The sequence below is a fragment of the Sus scrofa genome, chromosome 3 (genome assembly GCF_000003025.6).
Source record: "Sus scrofa isolate TJ Tabasco breed Duroc chromosome 3, Sscrofa11.1, whole genome shotgun sequence".
NCBI lineage: Eukaryota > Metazoa > Chordata > Mammalia > Artiodactyla > Suidae > Sus > Sus scrofa.
This window is the reverse complement of record NC_010445.4, coordinates 57,988,958-58,015,412: the sequence shown is the minus strand read 5'-3', so window position 1 is coordinate 58,015,412 and position 26,455 is coordinate 57,988,958. Positions and strand designations below refer to the sequence as shown.

At 46.6% G+C, this 26,455-nt stretch overlaps 1 protein-coding gene across 2 annotated transcripts in view; it reads right to left on the bottom strand.

Moving 5' to 3' along the window:
- CD8A (CD8a molecule) overlaps nucleotides 1–16,185 on the bottom strand; it is a 30,541-nt gene extending 14,356 nt beyond the window's left edge. Inside the window, exon 1 of one of the 2 annotated variants that reach the window (XM_005662394.3) lies at nucleotides 15,962–16,185. The gene's annotated coding sequence lies outside the window, so the exon portion shown is untranslated. The remainder of the gene's footprint in view (nucleotides 1–15,961) is intronic. The other variant, XM_021085821.1, reaches the window with a different exon arrangement.

Below are 26,455 nucleotides of genomic sequence, written 5' to 3'. Positions count from 1 at the left end.
CTAACCTCGCTCAATGGGTTAAGGATCTGGCATTGCAGTGAGTTATGGTGTAGTTCACAGATTCAGCTCGGATCCCTCGTTGCTGTGGCTGTGGCATAGGCTAGCAGTTGTAGCTCTGATTTGACCCATGGCCTGGGAACCTCCATATGCTGAGGGTTCGGCCCTAAAACGACAAAAAAAAAAAAAAAAAAAAAAAAAAAAGGAAATACCCCCAAATTTTTCAATGTCCATTCATTTAGAAATTTTCAAAACCATGCGTTTCTCCTGAGAAATGTCCATGAGATGCTGGCAAAGAGGGCATCTGGGAGAAATGCATGAGAAGAGCTTCTCATGGCCTCACCTGGGCCTTACCACTCTACCCCTCTCTCTGGTATTGAGCTGGCATTCAGAAGTGAGACTGTAATTAAGGGATGCATATTAACATGTTTGTTAGGATTGCAAAAGGATTCAGGCTTTTTTTTTTTTTTTTTTTTTTTTTAACAGAAAGTAAGCCTGATTTGCTAATTGGTTTGACACTGAAGCCTTTGCCAATGAGATTAGTTGGCAATTTTTTTTTTCCTTTTTGCCTTTTTTTGCCTTTTTCTAGGGCCGCTCCCACTGCATATGGAGGTTCCCAGGCTAGGGGTCTAATCAGAGCTGTAGCTGCTGGCCTACCCCATAGCCACAGCAACGCCAGATCTAGGCCACGTCTACGTCTTTGACTTACACCACAGCTCACAGCAATGCCAGATCCTTAACCCACTGAGCAAGGGCAGGGATCGAACCCGCAACCTCATGGTTCCTAGTCAGATTCATTAACCACTGAGCCACAAGGGGAACTCCTAGTTGGCAATATTTTTATTTTTCATGAATCAATTGAGGTAAACCTTTAGCTAAAAAGTTCTGATGAAAACAAAATTTAAAGCCTTTTTTTTTTTTTTTTTTTTTTTTTTTGGTTTTGCCCATGGCATACAGAAGTTTCTGGGCCAGGGATAAAACCAGTGCCACAGTGGTGACACAAGCTGTTGCAGTGACAGGACCAGATTCTTAACCTGCTGTGCCACAAGGAAACTACAAAATTTTTTAAAATGAATAAGTGGATTACATAGTCTTTCATACTTGGTGGACGGGAGGGATACAAAAGAAATAAGATTTGATGACAATGCCACTGTTTATTTCTCTAGTCTTTTGTTGATGGACCTTTTGGCTGTTTCTAGTTTTTGTCATTGTAAATGACACTACAGAGGACATCCACGTACATAAATTCCCTAAAGTCCTTTGAGTACAAGATTTTCTCCTAGGGTGTCAACCTGGACGAGGAAAGACCTAAGGAGGATGTTGACCTTGAGGGGAAGGATAACCTGAAGCATCTGTTTCTTTTACCCCCACAGCTGTTGGCAATTTTTTCTCCAAAGCAAGGGTACCTGCTTATACCCACACCGGCTGTGAATGTGGTTCCATTTATACCCACATGCTTTATAATTCTGGGCTTTGCCAGTCTTTTCAGTTCTGCGGATTAAATAGGTGTGAGTTGGTATCTTATTCCTGTTTAAACCTGCATCTCCCTAAACAAGGTTGGGATTGTACATTTTGTCAGATATTGGCCATTCAGCCTTTTCTGAAAAGCACCTACTTGCTTTCTTTCCTTTTTTTTTTTTTTTTTTTTTTTGGTTCTGTTTTGCTTTTTGATTGCGCCTGCAGCATGTGGAAGTTCTCAAATCATGGATCAAACTTGCGCCACTGTAGCAACCTGAGCTACTTTGATGACAACACCAGATCTTTAATCCCCTGCTCGCCACAGTGGGAACTCCTCTTTCCCTTATTTTAGTGTCAACAATGTTTAACTTCCACACACCAGGGGCTGTCCCAGCCTTCCAGAACTCGCATCATTTAAAGTACAAATTTTGTTGGTGCTTAAAGAACTTGATTTCTTTCCAATTAGTTATTCATTACTAATTTCAAAAACCAAAGGAGGCTTCGGCTCTGTCCATTCACAGATTGTCCTGATCCAACAGTATTCATAGTTAAGGCTCTGCCAAAAAAAATTGGGGAAGCAAAATAAACTATCAAAAGTCTCCTCTCTTTCCCCTCCCCCTCTTCTGCCTCCCCCTCTTTCTTCTTTTTTGGTGAGACAATTTGTTGTCTTGTCTTGGAAACAGTTTATGCAAAATAGAAACTTTGAAAAGTCAGTGGAAATTTTTCTTTTGACACAGGTACTTAATTCTTTTATTTGGGTGCTGATGGAGCATATATGAAGTAATCTCAATTGGCCCATAATGCTTTTCAGCTCACATTTTACAAACTATGACTTGGCCAGTGGGCAGACCCGCATTCCCCACCCTCCCTCCCCTCCCCCCCCCAACTTTCCGAGGGGATCTGAATTGTTCTCTTTGGTTACCTGCTGGGGTGAGCTGTGGAAGCTGAGGACAGCAACAATGGAAACATCGCAAGAGCAGAGAGTGACTGTTTCCACAGCTAACCACCAGAACCCGAGGGCGGGCCTCAAAGCCTCCAACCCCCGGTAGACGGTACCCACTTTATAGCAGTGTTTTCCTCTGGGAAGAGGAGGAGGAGGGAGGTGTGCACCTGGACAGAGGAAGGGAGAAAAGGCCAAGCTAGGGATGGAAAGAAAAGAAGATGAGGGAAGCCAAAGGCTTTTCCCATCCTTTCTCTAGAACAAATCCTCTAACTCCTTCTGCCGCTCCTCCCCCTCCTTTGATGGAGGCGGAATGAAAAGGGTTGGAGGATTTCTCAAGATGGTTTGCACCTTCTCAGTTAAACCAGAAGAAATGAGCTGCTTCCTCCACACCCCAGACACTGGGATAAACTGCCCTTCAGGAATATGTCTGATATGCTTAGAGCCAGAGGCATGAAAGAGGATCTCACCCCCGCCCCGCCCCGTCCCGTCCCAGTCCCCAATCATTTTACTTGGACCGTAGAGACGCCCCCCACCTCCCCACAAACGTGGTTGTGCAGTGGAGAGGAGCTACAGGGGGAGGGGGGTGTCACTAGGGTTTGCAGCTGCTGTCAAGCTTCTTGGTCTGCTGCCGTCCTGGGCACGGATGCCTGCTCAGCAACGCGGACAGACAAGGGAACACGTGATACCGCAATGAGGGTGCCAGGATGTGGTGGGTGCAGCCACGGACAGGCGCAGAGGAGACCAGCCTCCTGCCAGCCAGTGGGGGTTGGGTGGGGGCGGGAGGGGGGTGGGGCGACCAGGGCGACTAGAGCCGGCTGTGCCTAGACTCAGTCTTTCTGGAGGCGAAGACGCAGGAGTGGTGGGAGCCAGGCTGTTGGATGGGGAGCCTGGCTGAAGGCAGATAGCCAGACAGCGTGGCAAAGACAGGATGGCCAGAAGCCGCTCCGTGTGTCTGGGGAAGACAGCACCCAGCAGGGCTGTTGAGGCAGAGATGATGCTGGAAACGAGGTGGGACCCCGTTCACGAGCTCCCTTCCCTCGCAGTCACTCGATCTGTACAGTTCTCTGGGCCAGACTTGGAAGAGGTCTAAAATACCATGCCGGTGGATCCAAAGCCTGAATTCGAGCCCACCATTTCTCACAGGAATTTTCTGGGTACAGCCAGCCCCGATCACAGGCAGTCAGCACATTTCCCACTCTTCACCCTAAAAAAACAGTAGCTCCAAACGAGGGGCAAGTCCTGGATTTATGCAGCTACCTATGTGAGAGCTCAGCGCGCAACACAGGGGCAGAAACTGGGAACCCATGGTGGGTGTGCAGGACCATTTGGGGTGGGGTGGGGTGGGGTGAAGGAAGGAGAGATGGTTGGGCCTGGTTGGGGAAAAAAGAGGGATCCGGACCTGGAAGTGAGCTCAGAGAAGATCCAGTCCAACACATTTACTTCACAGGGAAAGAAAATCGGAGGCCCAAGAAGGGTGCTTATCTTACTGGAAGTAACTCCGGAGGTAGGTGGGGACTGAGACTTAAATCGAATCCAACAGCAGGGGGCAATGTTGTTCTAGCTTTGGCCTCTTTGGGGCCAGGGGGTGGGGTGGGTAGGAAGCAATTCTGAATTCAGTCCGCGCCCTCGCCCAGCCGGCATGCAAAACTGAAGCTGGTGCTCCTTCCCTCTCAGCCAGCCGTCCACCTGCGCTCTTCAACGACTCCACCTAGCTCTTCCCTGGCTGTGGCTTTGGGCCTCGGCTTTCTCAGGATCCCCATCCCGACTCGCGACTCCCCAGAGTCCTATTCCAGGCCCCTAGAACTCCTCTTTTCTTTGGCGACCAAGGATGTAGGGGGATGGAGTGGAGGAGAATGGAGGGCAGGATTTGCATTTGACAGGGGACCAAAAGACTGGTTAAAGATGAAATTTCAGGTCCCAGAAAGGGCCAGGAGATGTCTCAGTTAGACCCCTAACCTCCCCCAGTTCCTCAATCTCTACCAATTTGTCCTAAGCCCTCTGTGCAATGCATCTTCGGTAGAAATAGAATGTCAACCCTTTCATGGTGGGTACCAGTCCCCAGTTTGAGAACCTCTCTTCTTTGGGCCAGGCTGTGCGTTCTCCCAACTTTTCTTCCCTCAAAGGAAAATGAAAAGGGATGGGACTGGAGATCCTGGGCCCGGAGCTAACCCGGTCTCAGTCTGATGGGCCCCGGGAGCGGAGGGCAGGCAGGCGGGGTCCTCCGCTCGCTCATCCAGACCTGCAGCCCCTAGAGGGGGCCCTGGGCCCAGGGGGAAGGGGGAGACGAGCACCAAGCAGGAAGTGCACGGGGGTCGGGGGTCTTGGGAGGTCCTGGGTGCAGATGCAGCGGCCCGCCCCTGGTCTCCGCGGAGGTCGCTGTGTAGAGAAAGGTCCCGGCAGAGGTTTGGCCTCGGACCGGCGGGTCTGGGAGAAGGGAAAGCCTGGGACTGAGGTGGGAGGTTCCAGGCGATAGGACTTCTCTGAAGTTCCCTTTTCCCATTCACCGATTTCATTCTGCTCTTGGTTTTAGTTTTCCCGGAAGGCCCAGCCCTTCACTGACCCTGGGGTGCTCAGAACCAGAGCCCCTTGGTCAAAACGTGTCTGCCCTGCTGTCAGCCACTAGCAAGTAAGTAGGCCTAGGCAGTTTCTTCTGGGATGATGTGAATCACCATTTCTGGTTGTTCACACGAGGCCTGGGCTGATTAAACACAGCAGTGGGGGTAGGGGGCGGGGGTGGTGTGGACCGCAGTGAATGCCTCGGCCCCCTCCCCCACTGCTGCCCCGCACCTGAATTTGTGACTTTAGAAAATGCCTAAATTCCTCTCTGCCTCAGATGTGTACAATCAATATTTACCTAAAAATAGCACGGGGAACACATCTCCATAGTCTGTAATAACCTATATGGAAAAATAATCAAAAAGAATTACATGTATACGTTTGCTGAATCATTTTGCTGCACACCTCAAACTAACACAATATTGTAACTCAACTATACGCCAATATAAAATAAAAATTAAACAAAAATTACTTAACCTAAAGAAGTTTTGCTTTTGTTTGTTTGTTTGTTTGTTTTTAGGGCCATACCTGCTGGCATATGGAAGTTCCCAGGCTAGGGGTTGAATTGGAGCCACAGCCACAGCAAGGCAGGGTGGGAGTCACGTCTGCGACCTAGCCCACAGCTAACCAAAACGCTGGATCCTTAACCCACTGAGCGAGGCCAGGGATCCAACCCGCATCTTCGTGGATACCAGTTGGTTTTTAACACACCGAGCCACAATGGGAACTCCCTACCTGTTTTTCAGGTTAAAAAATTTGGGAAATAGAAAAGAAAACATAATCTCTCATAGAGCCAATATGGAACTATAATATCTCTTAACATTTTGGTGCATTTATAGTATTTTTTTTGTCTTGAATCCTATACTTATGCATTTAATTTTTCATTGTCACCATTATTTCCTATTCAGGTTTCCAGGTTGCTTTTATAAATTTCACATGCATTTCTCTTATAATATGTTCTTCACGAGTCTCACTTGACATCTGCATAATATTTTGTTATATTTTGCCCATTTAATTGGACATTTAGGTTATGTCTACTTTTTCATTATGATATGGTGGTATCTAATGGTATGTAATTTCAACTATAATTTTTTGTTTGTTTTATTTTTTTAATTTTATGGCCACAACTGTGGCATATGGAATTTCCAGGCCAGGGACTGAATCTGAGGTTCAACATTAGGCAGTAGATTCTTTAACCCTCTGTGCTGGGCTGGGGGCTGAACCTGAGACTCTGCAGGAGCCAGAGCCACTGCAGTTAGATTCTTTCTTTTTTTTTTTTTTTGTCCTTTTTTGCCTTTTCTTAGGTCCACTCTCATGGCATATGGAGATCCCAGGCTAGAGGTCTAATCGGAGCTGTAGCGCCGGCCTATGCCAGAGCCACAGCAACGCAGGATCCGAGCCGCATCTGCAACCTACACCACAGCTCACGGCAACGCCGGATCCTTAACCCACTGAGCAAGGCCAGGGATCGAACCCATAACCTCGTGGTTCCGAGTCAGATTCGTTAACCACTGCACTAAGACCGGAACTAATAAAAGTTACCCTTTTTTTAAGTAAATAGGTTGATCCCCATTTGCTTTAATTTTCTTGTTCTATGGTCTGAGAATGTGGCTTGTATTTATGCTTTTGGAGTCCATTGAATTTTCGATTGATGGTTGTTTTTAATATAACTTTAGGCAGGAGTGCCCATTGTGGCTCAGCGGTAATGACCCCAACTAGTAACCATGATGACACAGGTTCGATCCCTGGCCTTACTCAGTGGGTTAAAGATCTGGTGTTGCCTTGAGCTGTGGTGTAGGTCACAGACTTGGCTTGGATCTGGCATTGCTGTGGCTGTGGCGTAGGCCAGCAGGGGTAGCTCTAATTTGACCCCTAGCCAGGGAACCAGGGAACTTCCATATGCCACAGGTGTGGCCCTAAAAAGCAATAAATAAATAAAATAAAATAAAATAAAAATATCCAGGGAAATCATATCTCTGATAAGGAGTCAATAGACAAAAAATGTAGAGGGAGTTCCTGTCGTGGCTCAGTGTTGACGAATCGACTAGGAACGATGAGGTTGCCGTGAGCTGTGGTGTAGGTTGCAGATGTGGCTCGGATCCTGAGTTTCTGTGGCTCTGGCGTAGGCCGGCAGCTATAGCTTCGATTAGACCCCTAGCCTGGGAACCTCCATGTGCAGCAGGAGCGGCCCTAGAAAAAGCAAAAAGACAAAAATAAAAAAATAAGTAAAAAATAAAGAACTCGTACAACTCAAGAGCAAAAAAATTGAACAATCCTATTAAGAAATAGGCAGAGGAACTGAATGGGTACCTTTCCAAAGAAGATACACAAATGGCTAATATGTACATGAGAAGATGATCAGCATTACTATTATTAGGGAAATGCAAATCAAAACCATAATGAGATATCACCCACATCTGTTAGAATGGCTATTATCAAAAAGATAGGATAAAACAAGAGTTGCTGAGGGTGTGTGGAGAAAAGGGAGCCCTTGAGTACCATTGGTGGGAATGTAAATTGGTACAGCTACTATAGAAAAACAGTATGATGGTTCCTCCAAGAATTAAAAATAGAACTACCATCTGATCTAGCAATTCCACTTCTGAGAGTTTCTCTGAAGGAAACGAAATCACTATCTGGAAGAGACAACCCCATGTTCATTGCAGCATTTTTCACAATAGCTAAGATATGGAAACAACTTAAGTGTCCATAGATGAATGGATGGATAAAGAAAATGTGGTGTATGTAGGCAATGGAATACTATTCAGCCACAGAAAACAAGGAACTCTTGCCATTTGCAACAATATGGATCTCAAGGGCATTAACTAAAGTGCAATAAGCCAGACAGAGAAAGGATAAATGCTATATGATCTCACTTATCTGTGGAATCTAAAAAACTGTGCTCAAAGAAACAGAGAAAAGAGTAGTAGAGTTCCCGTCGTGGCGCAGTGGTTGACGAATCTGACTAGGATGCATGAGGTTGCGGGTTCAATCCCTGGTCTTGCTCAGTGTGTTGAGAATCCGGCGTTGCCGTGAGCTGTTGTGTAGGTTGCAGACGTGGCTTGGATCCCGTGTTGCTGTGGCTCTGGTGTAGGCCTGGGAACCTACATATGCTGCAGGAGTGGCTCAAGAAAAGGCAAAAAGACAAAAAAAAAAAAAGAGAGAGTAGTGGTGGCCAGAGGCAGGGGAGTGGTGTAAGTGAGTGAAGGAAGTCGAAAGGTATAAACGCCCAATTCTAAGATAAATAAGTCAGGGCATGTAATATATATGATGGTGTATGTCGTTAATGACATTGTGTTGTATGCTTGAAAGTTGTTAAGAAAGTAGATCTTAAAAGGTCTTTTTTTTTTTTTTTTTCTTTTTTAACCACCTCGAGGCACACAGAGTTCCGGGCCAGGGATGAGATTTCAAGCCACAGCTGTGGCAATGCCAGATCCTTCATGCACTGTGCTGGGCTGGGGATGGAACTTGCAAGCCAGCCTTCCAAGACCCCACCAAGCCTGTTGTGCCACAGTGGGAACTCCAGATCTTAAAAGTTCTTATCACAAGAAAAAAATGAGATGGGGGATATTAACTAGACTTGCTGTGGTAATCATTTCACAATATGCATATACCAAACCGTTATGTTGTACACTTTAAACTCATAACGTATTTCATGTCAATTATGTCTCAATAAAACTGGGGAACAGAATAGCCAGGGTCACTTGCCTAGGGTCACTCAGCAGCCCAGGTCTGCCGTCTCCAGCCTTCATCTTAAATACTGAGCATTTTGTTTGCCCCAAGAGCTCCGATCACCTCCCCTCCCATCTCACTTCTTGCCTGATCCACTCGATGTTACTGGACTGAACTGATTTGAAAGGACCAACTTTATTCTCAAGTAACCCAATAACTCAGACTTTTTTCAGATTCCACAGGCTTCTCCAAAGTTTTTCTCCAGACTCCCAGGCTTGCTGCCCCTCAATGTCTTAAGGCACAGCTGGGCTCTTTCTGGCACGTGTGGGAGGTGGGTAAGGCACAGGAGTCAGGCCACCGGGGTGGGTGGGTGGGGGAATGCAAATCCTACTGCTTCGTTTCATTAAATGCTGTGTGATTTCAATCCTGCCAGAGAGCCTCTCTGACCCTCAGTCTCCTCACCTATTAAATGGGTCACTAACATCTACCTTCTTGGGCTGTTAGGAAACACACAGCTCCCCAGCATAGCATGGTGACTTTGAAGCACTCAGCAGATGGGAGCTTTATTACCCTCCATGGTGAGGAAGCAGCTGGGGTCTAGTGCTGTCTGGCTCACTGGAGCTGAGACACACTGGGGCTCCTTCACACCCTGGCCCAGGCTGGGACGTAGCATGAGATGTGGCCCACTGCAGCAGGGCTCAGTAGCTGAAAGCTAGAGGACTGTGTTTAAAGCCAGTGTGGACCCCCAAGTGGAACATCTTCCTTCCCAGGGCAAACCCCTTCAGAACCCTTGGGAAAAAAATCACAGTTTCACTTTTAACAAGACCCTGCCGCAGTGGGGAAAGCCCCCACCATAACCAACCCTCTCCAAAGGCAGAGTCCCCTTGGGGAGGGGAGGGTGCTACACCTGTTCTGTGCCCCTTGGTCCCAGGACCCTTTTCTTTCCTCTGCTAATGCCTTAACTCCTCCCCATCCTGCCTTATTTATTCTTTTGCCTCTTCCAGCACTTGCTTCTTTCTCATTTTGGAAAACTACTGCACTGCTTGAAGATTCTGGGTTGTCCATCTGCCCTTGGCCTGGGGAGGGAGTCTGTGCCCAATGATCTCAGTGAAGCCTCTCTTCTTCTTTCCCCCTTAGTACTTAGCTTACTGCTTCTGATCATACTGCCCTAATGTGCCCCCAGGCACATGATGGACTGAACCAGGTAGCCTCTCTAGGGTTTTGAATTCCAGCAGTGTTTCCGGCACAAACTCTATGCTTTAGGTTTATGCACAGCAGGAAGGTCAGTGCACTACAAGGAAAGCCATCCCACTTGGGAAATAGAGAGTTTTAAAAAGTTGCTTTCTTCCAAGGCAGATCCAGTAAAGAAATAACCAATACGATGGACTTCTTTAAAATTAAAAACGTCAGCTCTTCTAAGACAATGTTAAGAGAGTGACAAGGCAAACCACAGACAGGAAGAAATATTTGCAAAAGGTACATCTGATAAAGGACTGTTACCCAAATTAACAAAGAACTCTTAAAACTCAGCAATGAGAAAACAAACAATCTGATTAAAATAAAGGCCACGCGCTTAATGGACACCATACAAAAGAATATATGAATTGTGAATAAGCATAAGATGCTTCACAGCATATGTCACTAGGGAAATGCAAATTAAAACAACAATGAGATTTCACTAAACACCTATTAGAAGGACCAAAATCCCAAACACTGACAATATCAAATGTTGATGAGGATGTGGAGCAATAGGAACTCTCATTCATTGCTGGTGGGAATGCAAAATGGTATAGCCACTTCAGGAAACAGTTTGCCAGTTTCTTCCAAAATGAAACCTACTCTTAGCATATGATCCAGCAATCTCCTTATAAATTCTTCTTGTATTTACCCACCAAAAGTGAAAACTCAAGTCCACATGAAAGACTGTACAGGAATGTTTACAGCACCTTGATTCATAATAGCCAAATTGGAAGCAACCAAAATGTCCTGCAGTAAGTGAATGGATAAATGAGGCATGTACATCTAGACAATGGATAGTATCGAGAGCTAAAAAGAAATGCACTATCAAGCCATGGAAAGATATGGAGGAAACTTAAATGCATATTACTTAGTAAAGAAGCCAGTATGAGAAGGTTACAACTATATGTCACTCTGGAAAAGGCAGAATGTAGAGACAGTAAAAAGACCAATGGTGGAGTTCCCGTCGTGACTCAGTGGTAAAGAACCTGACTAGGATCCATGAGGATTTGGGTTCGATTCCTGGCCTCACTCAGTAGGTTGAGGATCCGGCATTGGTGTGAGCTGTGGTATAGGTCTCAGATGCAGCTCGGATCCTGTATTGCTGTGGCTGCTGTGTAGGCCCGCAGCTGTAGCTCTGATTGGACCCCTATCCTGGGAACTTCCATCCACATGCAGCAGGTTGGCCCTAAAAAGCAAAAAACGAAACAAAACAAAACAAAACAAAAAACCCCCAAACAAATAGACCAATGGTTGTTGAGGCTGGGGAAGAGTTAGGAGGATTTTTAGGGCAGTGAACCTATTCTGCATTATAGTGGTAGATACATGCCATTATCCATTTGTCCAAACCTATAGAATGTACAATTTGAAGATGGAACCCTATTGTAAACTACGGATTTTGGATGATAACGATGTGTCGACATATGTCCATTAGTTGTAATAAATGTCGGACTTTGGTGGGGTATGTTGATAAGGGGAGAGGCCATGCATGGGTGGGGGCAGGGAATAATGGGAAATCCCTGTACCTCCTTTTCCATTTTGCGGTGAACTTTAAATTTTTCTCAAAACATAAAGCCTTAAAAAGGTGGCAAATTTCTAAATACAAAGTCATATGAACACTGAAAAAGTATTTCCCACCTATAACCCAGCAGGGGAAAAAATAAAAGGTTATACCTATTGTGGTTGAAAGTGGTATAGAACTGGTACTTGCCGGTGGCCTGGAAAGCATGATACTAAGTATTAAAAGCTATAAAAATAGGAGTTCCTGTTGTGGCTCAGTGGAAACGAATTCAAATAGGAGATATGAGGTTGCGGGTTCTATCCCTGTCCTCGCTCAGTGGGTTAAGGATCCGGTGTTGCCATGAGCTGTGGTGTAGTTCGCAGACGAGGCTCAGATCTGGTGTTGCTGTGGCTGTGGTGTAGGCCGGCAGCTGTAGCTCTGATTCGACCCCTAGCCAGGGAAGCTCTGTATGCCACAGGTGCGACCCTTAAAAAAAAAATAATAATAATTTTAAAAAGCTATAAAAATATTTATACCCCTATGCTCAGTAATTCCAATCTGGAAAATTTCTCCAGTGGATATAGTCTTGGACTTGGCACAATAGGGTATGACCAGAGATGTTAAAGGTTGCAATTTAAAATGTTCAGAAATAGGAGTTCCCGTTGTGGCGCAGTGGTTAACGAATCCGACTAGGAACCATGAGGTTGCGGGTTTAGTCCCTGCCCTTGCTCAGTGGGTTAACAGATCCAGGGTTGCCGTGAGCTGTGGTGTAGGTTGCAGACGCGGCTCGGATCCAGCATTGCTGTGGCTCTGGTGTAGGCCGGTGGCTACAGCTCTAATTAGACCCCTAGCCTGGGAACCTCCATATGCCATGGAAGTGGCCCAAAGAAATAGCAAAAAAAAAAAAAAAAAAAAAAAAAAAAAAAAGATAAAATGTTCAGAAATAAAGGGTCATTTAAGTAAACTATGATAATCCACTCAATACAATTTCAAGCATTAAAATTATGAATTGTTGGAGTTCCCGTCATGGCTCAGTGGAAAGGAATCTGACTAGCAACTGAGAAGTTGCAGTTTCGATCCCCGGACTCACTCAGTGAGTTGGGTTAAGGATCTGGTGTTGCCGTGGTGTAGGCTACAGATGAGGCTTGGATCTGGTGTTGCTGCGGCTGTGGTGTAGGCCGGCGGCAACAGCACCGATTAGACCCCTAGCCTGGAAACCTCCATATGCCTCGGTTGCAGCCTTCAAAAGACAAAAAAAAAAAAAAAAAAAATGCATTCAGCATGATTACAGATAAAAAATGTTTTAAAAATTTCAGATGAAAATATGCCAACATGCCTTTTCCTCACTATCTCTCTTTTTTCTAGTTTCTAAGTTTCTACAATGTATATTACCATGATTAAATTACTTTATAGATGGAAGATTTAAAAATAACTCACTTCCCTTCTGGGCATGTGCTGCTCAGTGCAAAGCCGCAGAAACAGCCTTCAGAACTGGGCTTCTTTCTTTGGGGGGCTGAATCAAGCCATGTGTGTGTTGCTTTTTGCTCCACATTTTGTCCTTTATTCACTTGTTGTCTCATAATTTTCCAGTTTGGTATGTTTATGACTTTTTCCACAACTACTAAACATCTTTAAATAGCGGCAAATTGTATATAACATAAAATTTACCATTTGAACCACTCAGTGTACAGTTCAGTGGCATTCACATTGCAACATCAGCACCTTCCATCTCCAGAACTTTTTCATCATCCCATAGACACTAACTCCTCTTCTCCCCTTCCCCACAAACCCTGGCACCCACCATTCTGCTTTCTGTCTGCATAGAATCTAACTGCTCTAGGAACCTCCTATGAGTGGAATCATACCATATTTATTTTTTTTACCCCATCATTTTTAAAGCTCTCTAAGGATAAGGACCAAGTCTCTAATTTATTTTCATTGTAAATGTAATGTTTACTTGCTCATTTATGTAAATGCTATAGTGCTAGGCAGAGGGTTGGGCGACACTGGAGAAACATATGTGGTCTCCGTGGCTGACAGGGTAGTGGTGGGGACCGGGGCTGGGAGAACAAGGGAAACACAGAGAATGGACAGAGTACGAGAAGGGTGCTGAGTGTGGTGACAGAACCACGGGGCGCCTTCTGGAAAACCTCAGTGCTGTAGGATAATTGGGGGAGTGGTCCTGGAGGAAGGTGAGGAGGAGCCCTGCAGGGTCTGGGCAGAGGGAGGGGGCACAGAGCATGAGGAGGAAGTGGTCTTTGTGCAGTGTGGGTGTCCTGGGGGAGATGGCAGGCTCTGGGTGACTAGGGAGAGCAGGTGTGTGTTCTAGGTGTGGTGAGGATTGTGGGGGAGCCTCTTCTCTCACCCACTTGAGAGGAAGGAAGAGGTGCCCTGGGTCAGGCTGAGCGCACAGCCAAGACAGAAACAAATGCTAATACATCATGAGGGGTGCTGATTCTGCAAAGCTCTGTACCTACCTCTGGGTCCAGGTACCCAGGGAGCCCCGTGGCTCAGAGCCCAAGGGAGAGGCACAGATCAGTGCAGCTTCTTACTGGGCACTGGAGCCTGGAATCAACCCTTCTTTTTTTTTTTTTTTTTTTTTTTTAAGGGTCTCACCCAAGGCACATAGTGGTTCCCAGGCTAGGGGTCTAATTGGAGCTACAGCTGCCGACCTACACCACAGCCACAGCAATGCTGGATCCTTAACCCACTGAGCAAGGCCAGGGATTGAACCCACAACCTCATGGTTCCTAGTCGGATTCATTTATGCTGCACCACCACAGGAACTCCTGGAACCACCACTTAGTTCTGCATCTTGATTTATGCGTGGCTGTGAATACATTGTCTGCAGTACAGCAGGGGGTATCTCTAATTTGTAGGCATGAAAACAGGCTTAGGGACCAGAAGATACCCCCCAAGGTCAAAGTGCAATTGAGTGAAGAGTGAATATGTGATCGAATGAAAAGAGGAAAAAAAAGTCCTATCCCGTTCCCTCACTCCACTAGGCCCCTAGTGGGAGAGAGAGGGCGGCCTGGACGGGAGGAAGGGGGAGTAGAGTCCACCACAAAAGATGAAAAGAAGATTCTAGGCTCTTCAGAGCACACTCGGATATACTTTCTTGTGCTTCCTAAAGCCCCTTCTTGACCTTACTTACTGTAAACGCAATGTTATGTCCTGTTTTTCCATTAGTTATTTGCCTAAATGTTCTCTAAGTCTCTTACAAAATCTTGTGGGTTTTTTTTGTCTTTTTAGGGCTTCACCTGTGGCATGTGGAAGTTCCCAGGCTAGGGGTTGGATCAGAGCCACAGCTGCTGGCCTACACCACAGCCACAGCAATGCCAGATCCAATCTGCGTCTACTACCTACACTGCAGCTTGAGGCAATGCTGACCCTTAATCCACTGAATTAGGCCAGGGATCGAACCTGCATCCTCATGGATATTAGTTGGATTCTTAACCCACTGAGCCACAACGGGAACTTCACTTACAAAAAGTCTTTATGACCACAGTTGTTGAGCTTTGAAGAATTGTCTCCCGAGTAAATGGAGCACAATTTATAAAATTTTCCTTATTGTCAGTCATTGAAGTTATTTTGATATTTCTAAAATACATAAACAATTTTACCAAATAGTGTAAATAACACTGAGAGCAATCATTCCTAAGGACTGATCTCCAGACTGGGTTGCAAGGGTCTGGTTTTTTGATCCCTGAGCCCAGTGCCTAAGGTAGCCATGGGCACGCCGTGGAGACCCAGGACTGAGCCCCAACAGTGCATCTGTGCTTGTAAGTCAACTTGTTCTTCGTCCAAACAGCTGCTGGAGGGGGGCCTGCCCTACATCACATCCCCACATAAAAGGGGCAGGTGTGTAGGTGGGACCTGGGTGGCAGCAGCTATGCCTGACTCCCCTGGCTTATGGGGGGGGGCGATTTCCCGCCTCAAGAGTCCCCCCACCCCACACACTCCCTTTGGGCCATTCCCTTGAACTTCCCTCAGGAAAGAGTCCAGAGTATGAGGATTCTTGTCCATTTCAGTCTGACTTCATCTGAAGCACAGCCCCAGAGTCCTTAACTTTCCCAACAAACCGCCGCACGCAAAGACAGAAGCCTGTGGCTGGCTTGCGGTCGCTGTGATCAGCCGTGATCACGCTGGAGTCGGAAACCTGCTCTGGCAGGTGGCAAAGCTCTGTGGCAATGGATGAAGTCCCGAGGCTGTGGGGGGGACTCCGCCCTGGTGGCCTGGACTCCAGCTGGCTATGCCTCCTACCTGGCTGGCACCCGTGGGCCAAATCCTTCTGGGAAGAAACCCACAGGAAATGTACAGGAGAAGAAAAGTGCTGGGCCCATCATGGTACCTCCTCCAAGTCCAAGTGCTCAGCAGACCATAACATGGCGTGAGAGCTTTCCAGAAAATAGCCCCCTCCTTTCTGGTTGGCTCACCTCCTGCCGGTCCACCATCACCCTTTATTGCCCTTTTCCGGCTGTACCAGGCCAAGTGACTCAGCAGTATCTGTTAGCCACCCCCAAAGAGGCACTGAGGTGGCAGCCGTGACCCTGTCCTCAAGAAGGGGACACCCTTGGGTCATGATCAGGAGCACGTACCTGAATGTGTGGACATCGGCGCCTGGAGCTCTGGGAGGAAAACATCCAAGACGGCCCTTCCCAAACTGTGATACATCGGTAGACCCAGCAGGCTGAGGCACCCGTGTTTTTAGGTGGTTTTTTAGAAAGTCTCATTTATCTTGTGTTGATGTGCCCCAGGAGGCTCATCAAAGCCCTGGAGGAAGTGTGATCTTGTGGGGAGCGCTGTGCCGGCAGCACAGGGCCCTGTGCGGTCTTCTTAGTGCTGCCACTTGCTGTTGGTCCATCTGGGCCACGGGAGTGGAGAGGAGGTCACCCCTGCCCCCTGCTTAGCCAGCGACGCCTCCTGGTGGTGTGGCAGCCTTGATGGGCTTCTAGAGCCAATAGACACAACAAAACAAAGAGCATCTCTCATACGGTGATTTTCTTGCAGATGATGGAAGGAATATTCAGCAAGGAAGGAATATTCATCTGTGCCATGAATGCCTTTGCACATGAAGAGGAAAAGGGACCACTGATCAATTCATAGTGATACCATTGATAGCAGAGGTTCTGGGCTAGGGGAATACCCACAGAGGTACTGAGGAAGTAGGTAACCTGGGAAGGGTGACAATACCCCTGGGGGCTATCGCTTGAACCCGGTCACATGGAAAGAACCTCAACTCACCCTCTTAACCTTTTCTGTCTGAGTGCCTTACAGTGTCACTGCTGGCTGTGAAGAGTGACCATTAAGAATAATCCCTTCCTTTAGAAAAGGAGAGCAGGTTCAAAATTATTCTTGTGAAACTCAGTGTCACTCACGTTGTCGTAGGCTTCCTTGAGTGGGCTAGAAAGGGGTGGAGTGACAGCTGGCACACTGGGAATCAACCACATGCGACATCACTGGGAATTTCGTGGCAGCAAAAAGTTCAGCTTGGTGCATTGGTGACTCAAAGCTGCGGTCAAGTGTAAGTTACTAAGGAGACTTGCTTTGAGGGTTTTTTTGGAAGCTTGCAGGGACTTCTTTTGAGAAAAACGCTTTCTAGTGGAATTAGTTAATTAAGTTGCCCAGAGGATGGGTGTTCCATGTCACAGGAGGTACTTACATGTGGGATGGGCGAGCACTTGGCACAGTTGCTGCAAAAGGCATTCAAGTATTATTTTGGAAGCTGAATTAGGCAGGCTTGAATTTCCTTTCCCAGCATAGAGATCTGTAACTTTAAGGGATTGGGTTTTACCAGTTGTAAAAATTTTTGAATTTTAGCTGCAGTTTGCTGCTGCTTTAGTCACAACTAGGGTACAGAGAGAGCCACGGATGCCTTAAATGCAGGGATCACGAATTCTGGGACTTTATGTAGCTGTATACTAGGTAAACTTGTGCAGGAACTAAGATTAAACAGCTCTGGTTCTTTTCCCATGGGATGGGGTGGGAAACAGGACATACCACCATATCACTGGGTGGTAGTGTTGGGTAAAGTCCTGTCTCTGCCATTTGCTTTCCAGCCTGGGGACTTGTGGGGGCTCAGGCTTAGCGTCCTGCTTATAAGATAGCAGAAGGCATATGTGCTATGCATTTAATCACCCTTAAGGGGTTGATTGAAACCATGCAGGTAAAAAAGTACAGTACCATGTGAATAATAAGTGCTTAGTAAGTGGAGATGATGGCTGGCGGTTAAAAGTGAACATCAGTAAACAACGTGTGAAGATCCACGTCTTCTGGTCACTTTAAATTTTCAGGGAGATTGGAGGCAGGCAACCCTTCTCCGAAAACAAGTAGAAGTGTGTGCGTGTGTGTGGTCAGACCCAGAGACAACTTTTTAAAACAGATGCGTGAAGTAAAGAACCTCATTTATGTTTTGGAAATTAAAAAGATTTTTTTCTTGTATGTTATTTGATGATGAGGATGATTTTTTTTTCATCTCAGGGATTTTGCAGCTGCAGGGGATGCTGTTGTTGAACCCACTGTGGAGGGCAAGATGCTCTTCTGACGGCCCTGGACTCAAGAGCTGTGAAACTCTCAGGGCGGCTGAAGATGGTGGGTCTGTGATGTTCCGAGCCAACATGTCAGTGTGAAGTTCTGTACGTTTGTAAGTACATTTAAAATAATTATATTGTAGGAGTTCCCGTTGTGGTGCAGCAGAAATGAATCCGACTAGGAACCATGAGGTTTCGGGTTCTATCCCTGGCCCCGCTCAGTGGGTTAAGAATCCGGCATTGCTGTGAGCTGTGGTGTGGGTTGCAGAGGTGGCTCAGATCCCAAGTTGCTGTGGCTGTGTTGTAGGCCAGCTGCTACAGCTCCGATTAGACCCCTAGCCTGGGAATCTCCATGTGCTGTGGGTGCAGCCCTAAAAAGACAAAAAAAAAAAAAAATTATATTATAAATATGTATGCTTTAAATAATTAGAGCCTGAGAAATATGATTTTCTTATTTTCTAAGTCATATCTCTTTAGGAAAATCTAGGACATAGCAAAGCCAAGAGAAGAGGAGAAGAAAATATTCATACAGTCCTAACCTCAAAGATGTAACCGGCAACCTCTCCTAGGTTGCTTTTCCAGATTCTCTCTTCAAAACGGGGCTGTATTCTGGTTGCTCTGACAATATTTCACAGCTTTTTAAAGACTTTTTGCAAACAGTAATTCTTGTCACTATACATGCCTCTCATGCATATATATTTTTTCAAAATAGAAATTGCTTTATTGTTTCATCTAGCTATAAAAATGTAATACATAGATGAGAGCAACGCACTTTCCTGAAAATTAAGATGAAAACTACCTCTAATCTGCCACCTCCCCCAACCCCTGTAACAGTCAGAGTGAATATTTTGGCACCTGCACTTTTTGACTGTCTTTTCTGATGCTTGTTTCTTAAACACAGATAGTTCCCCTTGCCTCCAAGATAGAGTTCATATAACATCTAATGTTTCATAACCTGTTTTTTGTTTGTTTGTTTTTGTCTCTGGTCTCTTTAGGGCTGCACCTGAGGCCTATGGAAGTTCCCAGGCTAGGGGTTGAATCAGAGCTACAGCTGCCAGCCTACACCACAGCTCATGGTAACACCAGATCCTTAATCCACTGAGCAAGGCCAGGGATCGAACCCTTGTCCTCATGGATCCTAGCTGGGTTCGTTAACCACTGAGCCATGACGGGAACTCCCATAATCTGCTGTTTAAATTTAAAAATACTTTGTGTACAGACATAGAAAACAAACTTATGGTTACCAATGGGGAAAGGGGGGGATAAATTTGGAATTTAAGATTAACAGCTACAGACTACTGTATATAAAATAGCTAAGCAATAAGGACCTATTGTATAGTATGGGGAACTATCGTCAACATCTTGTAATAACCTATGATGAAAAATAATCTGAACAAGAATATACATGTGTGTATAACTAAATCACTTTGCTGTACCCCTGAAGCACTGTAAATCAAAACTTATATCAAAAATTAAAATTAAGGAGTTCCTTTCATGGCTCAGCGGAAATGAATCTGACTAGCATCCATGAGGATGTAGGTTCGATCCCTGGCCTTGCTCAGTAAGTTAAGGATCTAGCATTGCCAGGAGTTGTGGGGTAGGTCACAGGTGCGGCTTAGATCCTGAGTTGCTGCGGCTGTGGTGTAGGCCAGCAGCTACAGCTCCGACTCAACCCCCAGCCTAGGAACCTCCATATGCCATGGGTGCGGCCCTGAAAAGACAAAAAAACAAAACAAAAACAAACAAACAAACAAAAAACTGCCTTGAATTTCTTTTGGTGTAAAATGTAAAGGGCTAAAACTTTTTTTCCCAAATAGTTAGCCAATGGTCTCAGCATCTTTTATTATAGAATTTATTCTTTCCCCGTGTATGTGAACATGGATTATGTAGCCTGTAATCTGTATATTCTACCGGGGTCTGTTCTTGAATCACTTTAATTGTTGGAATCAGTGATTGTAAACTGACCAGTATGTGTCATGTAGCTGATAATCCCATTGGGAGGGAGAGGCTCTTGCCTTTGAGGAAGAAAACGTTTCTGATTCTGAAAAGATGGGTGAATCACTTTCTTCCATCTCTGCAATGGAGGAAGCCAGAATCCAGAATTCAGAATGTGGCCGACCAGTAACAAAGCTTGTATGAACATTTAAGCAGCCCCCTATCCCCGGGGTGGGGATGGTTACGGTGAAAACCGAAGATCAGCCTCAGGGATTCTAACACTTTGAGAAGTTAGCCAAATTCTGAGACCCTGATAAGAAATTAAAAAGGAAGAGTTTGAGGAGGTGAGAGTTTTGTTCTGAAGCTTTCAGAAAAATTAAAAAAAAATTTTTGGAGCAGAGAAAGTTTTATTCCAGGGCCAAGTAAGGCAAATGGGTAGCTCATGCTCAAAAACAAAGCAAACAAACCAAAAACCCCAAACCCCTTAAATAAATGTTTTAAATGACCAAAAAACTCACATCTCACTAAGTCAATAACTTCATTGTACCTACATGTCCGAAATGCATCTTTTAAGTGCAAAAACTGGTAAGATGTTCAGTTACTGCAATAACAAACTCTACTTCTGTGGAAAAAAAAGTAGAGATAAGTGGAAATTGGGCTCTCTCATCTCACTGTGCTTCTGAGCAACCTGGGTGTTCACACCATGAACCCACAGCCAGAGCAGCCCAGCCTATGTGGGGAGGTGAATTGTAATTTTAGGTAAATATAGAGGAAAAAATTAATTACCTAGAGTGATTGGAAAACTAAAAATGGAAAGTAAGAGGTGATAGCATATTGAGTACAATGAAGGACCCAGAAACATCCACTTTTCTATGTGCCCAATGAGCCGGCTTAGAGATGCTGAGGGCCAGTGAGCATCTTGCTGAGATGCTGCTGACACTCCCTCACCCTCCATCCCAGGGCTAGTTTGCTCTTACTTACTGTTCTCTTTGTGTATTTAGCTTTCTAAACTTCCCCGAATCCTTTCTGGAATTGGGCAGCGCAAGAATAAAGTAAAATATTACTTCTTGGGAGTTCCCTGGGGTCTAGTGGCTAGGATTCCGTGCTGCAACCCCCCCAGACCAATAATAATAAAATTTAAAAATATCCATTCTTAAGTGTTTCCGATGTATTGTGAAATGGAACTTTAACAGTCAAGTTAATCAAAATAAAAGGAAGCCTGTTTGTGTGTTATTCTTTCATTACCTAAATAAAACTAGTTCCTTTTTCAGAGCTTTTTAGCACGCATGCCCAATGCTGGGGGTCAAGTGGGTATCCTTCTGCAGCGGTATTTACCTCCTCACGCAGTCACATACACTCAGATATAGACATGTATGTATAGGATTTTCTGCAGGTGATTATTTGCTTTGCAGAAATAGGGTCCTATTTTAAATATATCTGCTTTTGTTCTCGGTGGATCCCTTTCAGTCTTATCAAATCATTCTTTTGAGTCATTCTTTTGATGGCTGCATGGTATTTTGGGGCGTGGATAGACTACAATATTTAGCGATTCCCTTAGTAATGATTGTTTCCAGTTTTGATTTTGCCCACATAAAGGATATTGAAATAATCATCTTTGTGTATTTATTTGTATGTAATGATGCTTTCCCTTTATGGGGGACATAGTCCCAAGAAGGCTGAGTTAGACGTTACTAGGCATTGCTGAACTGTGTTCTGAAAGGCTGCAGTGTTTCCTAGGGCCATCGGCGACTGCTGTGAGGTTGAACACATCCTCTCCAGCAGTGAGCGGCATCCTGCTTTTATATTTTTCACCCAGTGGCCATTTGTTTGCAAAGGATGGATTTCCATTTTCTGGAATATATGTTCTTAACCTTGACCGAGTCACAGCTCATGCTATGAAGATGAAATTTTGGTCTAGCCATCAGGTCAGGAGATTGAGAACCTGTGAATCAACCTTCCTCTCTTCCTCTTTTTCTTTCTTTTGTCTTTTTTATTTCCTTTTAGGGCCGCACCTGCAGCCTACGGAAGCTCTCTGGGCTAGGGGTTGAATCAGAGCTGCTGCTGCTGTCCTACACCATAGCCACAGCCACACCAGACCCCTGGCTGCATCTGTGACCTATGCCGAAGCTGGCAGCAACGTTGGATGCTTAACCCACTGAGCAAGGCCAGGGATGGGACCTGCATCCTCATGGATACTTTGTTAAGTTCTTAACCGGCTGAGCCACAGCTGGAATGCCCTTCCTCTCTTAAATACGATACACACCAGAGATCTTAATTTAGTTTGGATACTAAAAGCAGGGCAAGAAAGTGGGGTGGAGGGTGGGGTGGATTTTGTGTTAATATCAGCAGGGTCTCAAGTAAGAGACAGCTGTCCTTGGAAAGGCCCTGTCACAATCATCAGGATTAGTTTACAAGGCAAATATCCTGCCCCACCTCACCGGCCACAGATGGGTGCCCACTCACTCGGAAATTACATAGATCAAATCCCAACAATATTATTCCTGCTTCCATGGATCAGCTCCTCATGTGCTGGCTGGGCTGATAGAGTCCTAATGGAGAAAAACGTGAAAAGCCAGTAGAGGAAAGACTGGCTCCCATCAGAGCCCCAGTGAGCTTTTCTTTGCACCTCCTTCAATCCCCCACACTGCTGGGTGGGCTGCCAGAGATGGGGCTCTGGGTTTCTGGGGAGGCAGGCTTTGAGTGGGGGCAGGAAAGGTCTTCCACAAAGGCCTGCTCCTCTGGTGGAAATCACCCTTCCTCCTGCCTCCAAAACCAAAGCATCGTGGTGGCAGGAGGGATGCCGATGGAATGGAAGGAAGGGACAGCCCAAATGCCTCCTTCTCCCGCCCAGAGCTTAGGACTCTTGAGTCAGCCCCAGCTTTCGTGCTGAGCCGATGGCCTGCTGCTCTTTGCTTCCCAGGTCCCCAGGCTGGGCTGAGGCCTGGAGTGGGGTGAGGGTGGAGGACAGGAGTCCCAGCCTCCCTTTTGCCTGGCCTGGTCCTCCCCAACCAGCAGCTCCGGCCGATCAGCCGGCTTTCGGCCCACAGGATGCTGAGGGGGTGCTGTGGGTGGGGTGTGCTGAGGAAGGGGGGCCTCCTCCAACACTTCAACTCTTCCTCTCCAAGCTTTGCCCCCACCCAACCGCAGAGACCTCCACAAAATCAACTGCGAGAGGCTGCAAACTCTCCTGTCAGCGAACACAGCTTTTTGCGAGGAGGCAGTTGGTGCCGTGGCCTGTGTTAACGTCAACTGGGTACTGATTTTAACATCGAATGGTGCCTTGTTTACCGTCTATCCAGGGCTGGCATGAGGGTGGGGCGAGTGAAGCCGGAGGGCATTCACTCTGGGCGTCACATAAGTGCCAGCCCTGTGTCCTGTCTCCCAAGACGATAGAAACCCAGGGGGTCAGGGACAGTGTCTGACCCTCTGTTGACACGGTCGTGCCCAGAACACGTTAGATGCTCCATTAGCATCCGATTTGCTGAGTGTGTGTTCCCCAGGGGGTTTGTCCAGGGGACTTGGCAGAGAAAATATTCAGGAGTTGAGTCCTCACTGCCTTGGGGAGCCCAGAAAGGTCAGCTAGGGAGCCAGGGGGATAGGGGCTGAGGGGGGCCTCAAGGGAGGGCCTGCTCCCTGACTCGTCATCACTAACAGCAGAGCAGGCTGCCTGGGGGTGCTGGGGGACCCTAGGGGAGCCTTCTCCCTTGTTTGTTTATTCGCTCTGGCCTCAAGGCTTGGGAGTGCTGGCCATTTGTGTGGCCACAGGACAGGGCAAGAGGCCTCCCACAGGCTGTGGTCCCCTCACTCCAGGAAATGAGGGATGGGGGAGAGAGGACAGAAGTGTGGCCTAGAAGCCTCTTTGGTAAGTGCGATGAACAAGATTCGATGAGGAGCTGGGCTGTGTCATCCTGACCCCCTTTCGTCCCAGCTCAGGGTGGCCGGGCACAGGGTGCCCACGTTATTATATTTGAGGCTGCAGCAAGCAGCCTAAGAAAGAGGGGCTGTTACTGCAGAGAGAGGGGCCCAGTGATCACAGGGGAGGTAACATGTGAGGAGTTTCCTGGTAGCCTGGTAGTTAAGGATCTGGCATTTTCACTGCTTCGGCTTGGATCACTGCTGTGGCTGAGGTTTAATCGCTGGCCCGGGAACTTCTGCATGTCTTGGGTGCAGCCAAAAAAGAAACGGAAAAAAAATATGAAGGGAGATGTAGGCACCTTCCATTCAAATGTAGAGTCCGAGGGGGTTCCCACTGTGGCACAGTGGAAACAAATCTGACTAGTATCCATGAAGTTTCGGGTTCGATCCCTGGCCTTGCTCAGTGGGTTATGGATCCGGCGTTGCCATGAGCTGTGGTGTAGGTCACAGACACGGCTCGGATCTGGCATTGCTGTGGCTGTGGGGTAGGCCAGCAGCTGTGGCTCTGATCTGACCCTTAGCCTGGGAATCTCCACATGCCATGGGAGAGGCCCTAAAAAGCCAAAAAAAAAAAAAAAAGTAGAAGCCAAAGTGAAGGTCTAAGGTGGATACTGGCATATAAAAGGCAGTAAATTAATGGAAAAAGACCCTCCTCTGGAGGGTCAGCAATACTATTCAGGCACAGGAGAGAATTTTCTCAGCCCTTCTGCCTTAGCTTGATAAAATCACGGGTGGCAGGCGTATTTCTTCGACTGCCAAATTGACCCAGTGTTGGGGACCAGGGCTTCCCTCTGTTGGAGTCACACCTGAGGACACCAAGAACCAGTGACTCACAGCCACTGAGGAGTGTCAGTGACGCATCTGAGGAGGTTTCCCAAGAAGCAACAGAGGAAATCTCTGTCATCCTCCACACCTGGAAAGGCCTCAGCTCAGCGCCCTTTCTCTCTTTCCCTTTGACTGGGTGGTAGATTCGGATCAGCTTCGCAGCCCACATGGGTTGGGTTGGGGATCACTTTCTGAAAACAAGCTGCTCGCTTCCCACAGGTAGAGACTGGCTGGGGCGGGGGTGGGGCTGAGTAAGGATGAAAGGGAAAGAGGGGGTGGGAGCCCCCTTCCTCCTCTGAACTTGGCCCTGCTGGGCCCCACACCTGCAGTCTGGGGCCCAGAATCCTCCACCCTTGCTGAGAGGGAGGGAAGGGGGGAAACCAGCACTGCTCCAGACCCTCCTATCGGTGGTGACTCAAGGCCAAGAGCAAGACCAAGGAGGAGACACTACTGGATCTCCCACTTCAAGGGAGAGAACTAAAGCTCACAGAGGTTAAGTAGCTCGCCCAAGGTTGTACAGCTGGTAGAGTTAGGCCCTGTTGTCTGGCTGTCTCAGCATGTGACAGTGATTTCTGTTGTAAAGACTTTATTTTATTTTGCTTTTGGAGGGGGGCACACCTGCAGCATATGGAAGTTCCCAGGCTAGGGGTCAAACTGGAGCTGCAGCTGCCAGTCTACCCACAGCATAGCGATACCAGATCTGAGCCAAGTCTGTGACACATACCACAGCTCACGGCAACGCTGGATACTTTAACCCACTGAGCGGGGCCAGGGATCGAACCCTTGTCTTCATGGATATCAGTGGGGTTCATTTCCATTGAGCCACAATGGGAATTCCCTGTACAGAATTTTAAAAAGACATGATTTCTGAACAAATTCCTCATTGATGGATATATAAACAGATTCCAATTTTTTAATAATACAATGACCAGATCCTCTTTTAAAGGAGGCTGTTCCTTTTTTCCAAATTTTTGATGCTTGGCCCAGTTATAAAAGTAAAAGGAGGGAGTTCCCATCGTGGCGCAGCAGAAGCAAATCTGACTAGGAACCATGATGTTGTGGGTTTGATCCCTGGCCTTGCTCTGTGGGTTAAGGATCTGGCATTGCCAAGAGCTGTAGTGTAGATGGCAGATGCAGCTCGGATCTGGAGTTGCTGTTGTTGTGGCTATGTCTGTGGTGTAGGCAGAAGCTGTAGCTCCGATTTGACCCCTAGCCTGGGAACCTCCATGTTCTGTGAGTGCTTCCCTAAAGAAAAGCAAAAAAAAAAAAAAAAAAAAAAAAGTAAAAGGAGATTGTTGTAAAAATTCAGAGAACACAGAAATGTACAATCCAGAAATGGAAAATCCCCAGAGTAACTGCCATCAACAGCTTGGAGTATATCCTTTCAGACTTTGTCTATTCATACATGAAAAATTATGTCCAGAAGCCTTCACATATTACTGAGCACAGATGTTAAAATACAGGCAGCTGTAGTGGCCATCATTTGATGGCAGCGTATAGGTGTTTAGCTCAGTCCTTAGTAGCAGCATGGAGTCCTTTGCATCACAATTGATCTAACTGGCTCCTTTTGAGGGACATTTGGATTGGTTTCAATTTTTGATTAATAAGAACACTCCAAGGAACAATTTGATGCCCAATTTCTTTGTGCCTGTCACTTTGAGATGTGTTTCTTTAAGGTATATTACGATGCGTGAAATTGATAGTCCAAAGATTGCTAGATTAAGAAAAGTTTTTTGGGTATTTTGCCAGAATGGCCTTCCAGAAAGTGTTAAATGCTCAGTTCCTTCTTGAAAACAAAAGTCAGGTGCTGAGGGCAGACCTCCTCACCGCAGCCCCCCGCCGCTGGCAGCCAAGGCTGTGCTGATTTCCCGCCCGGGGCCGACGGAG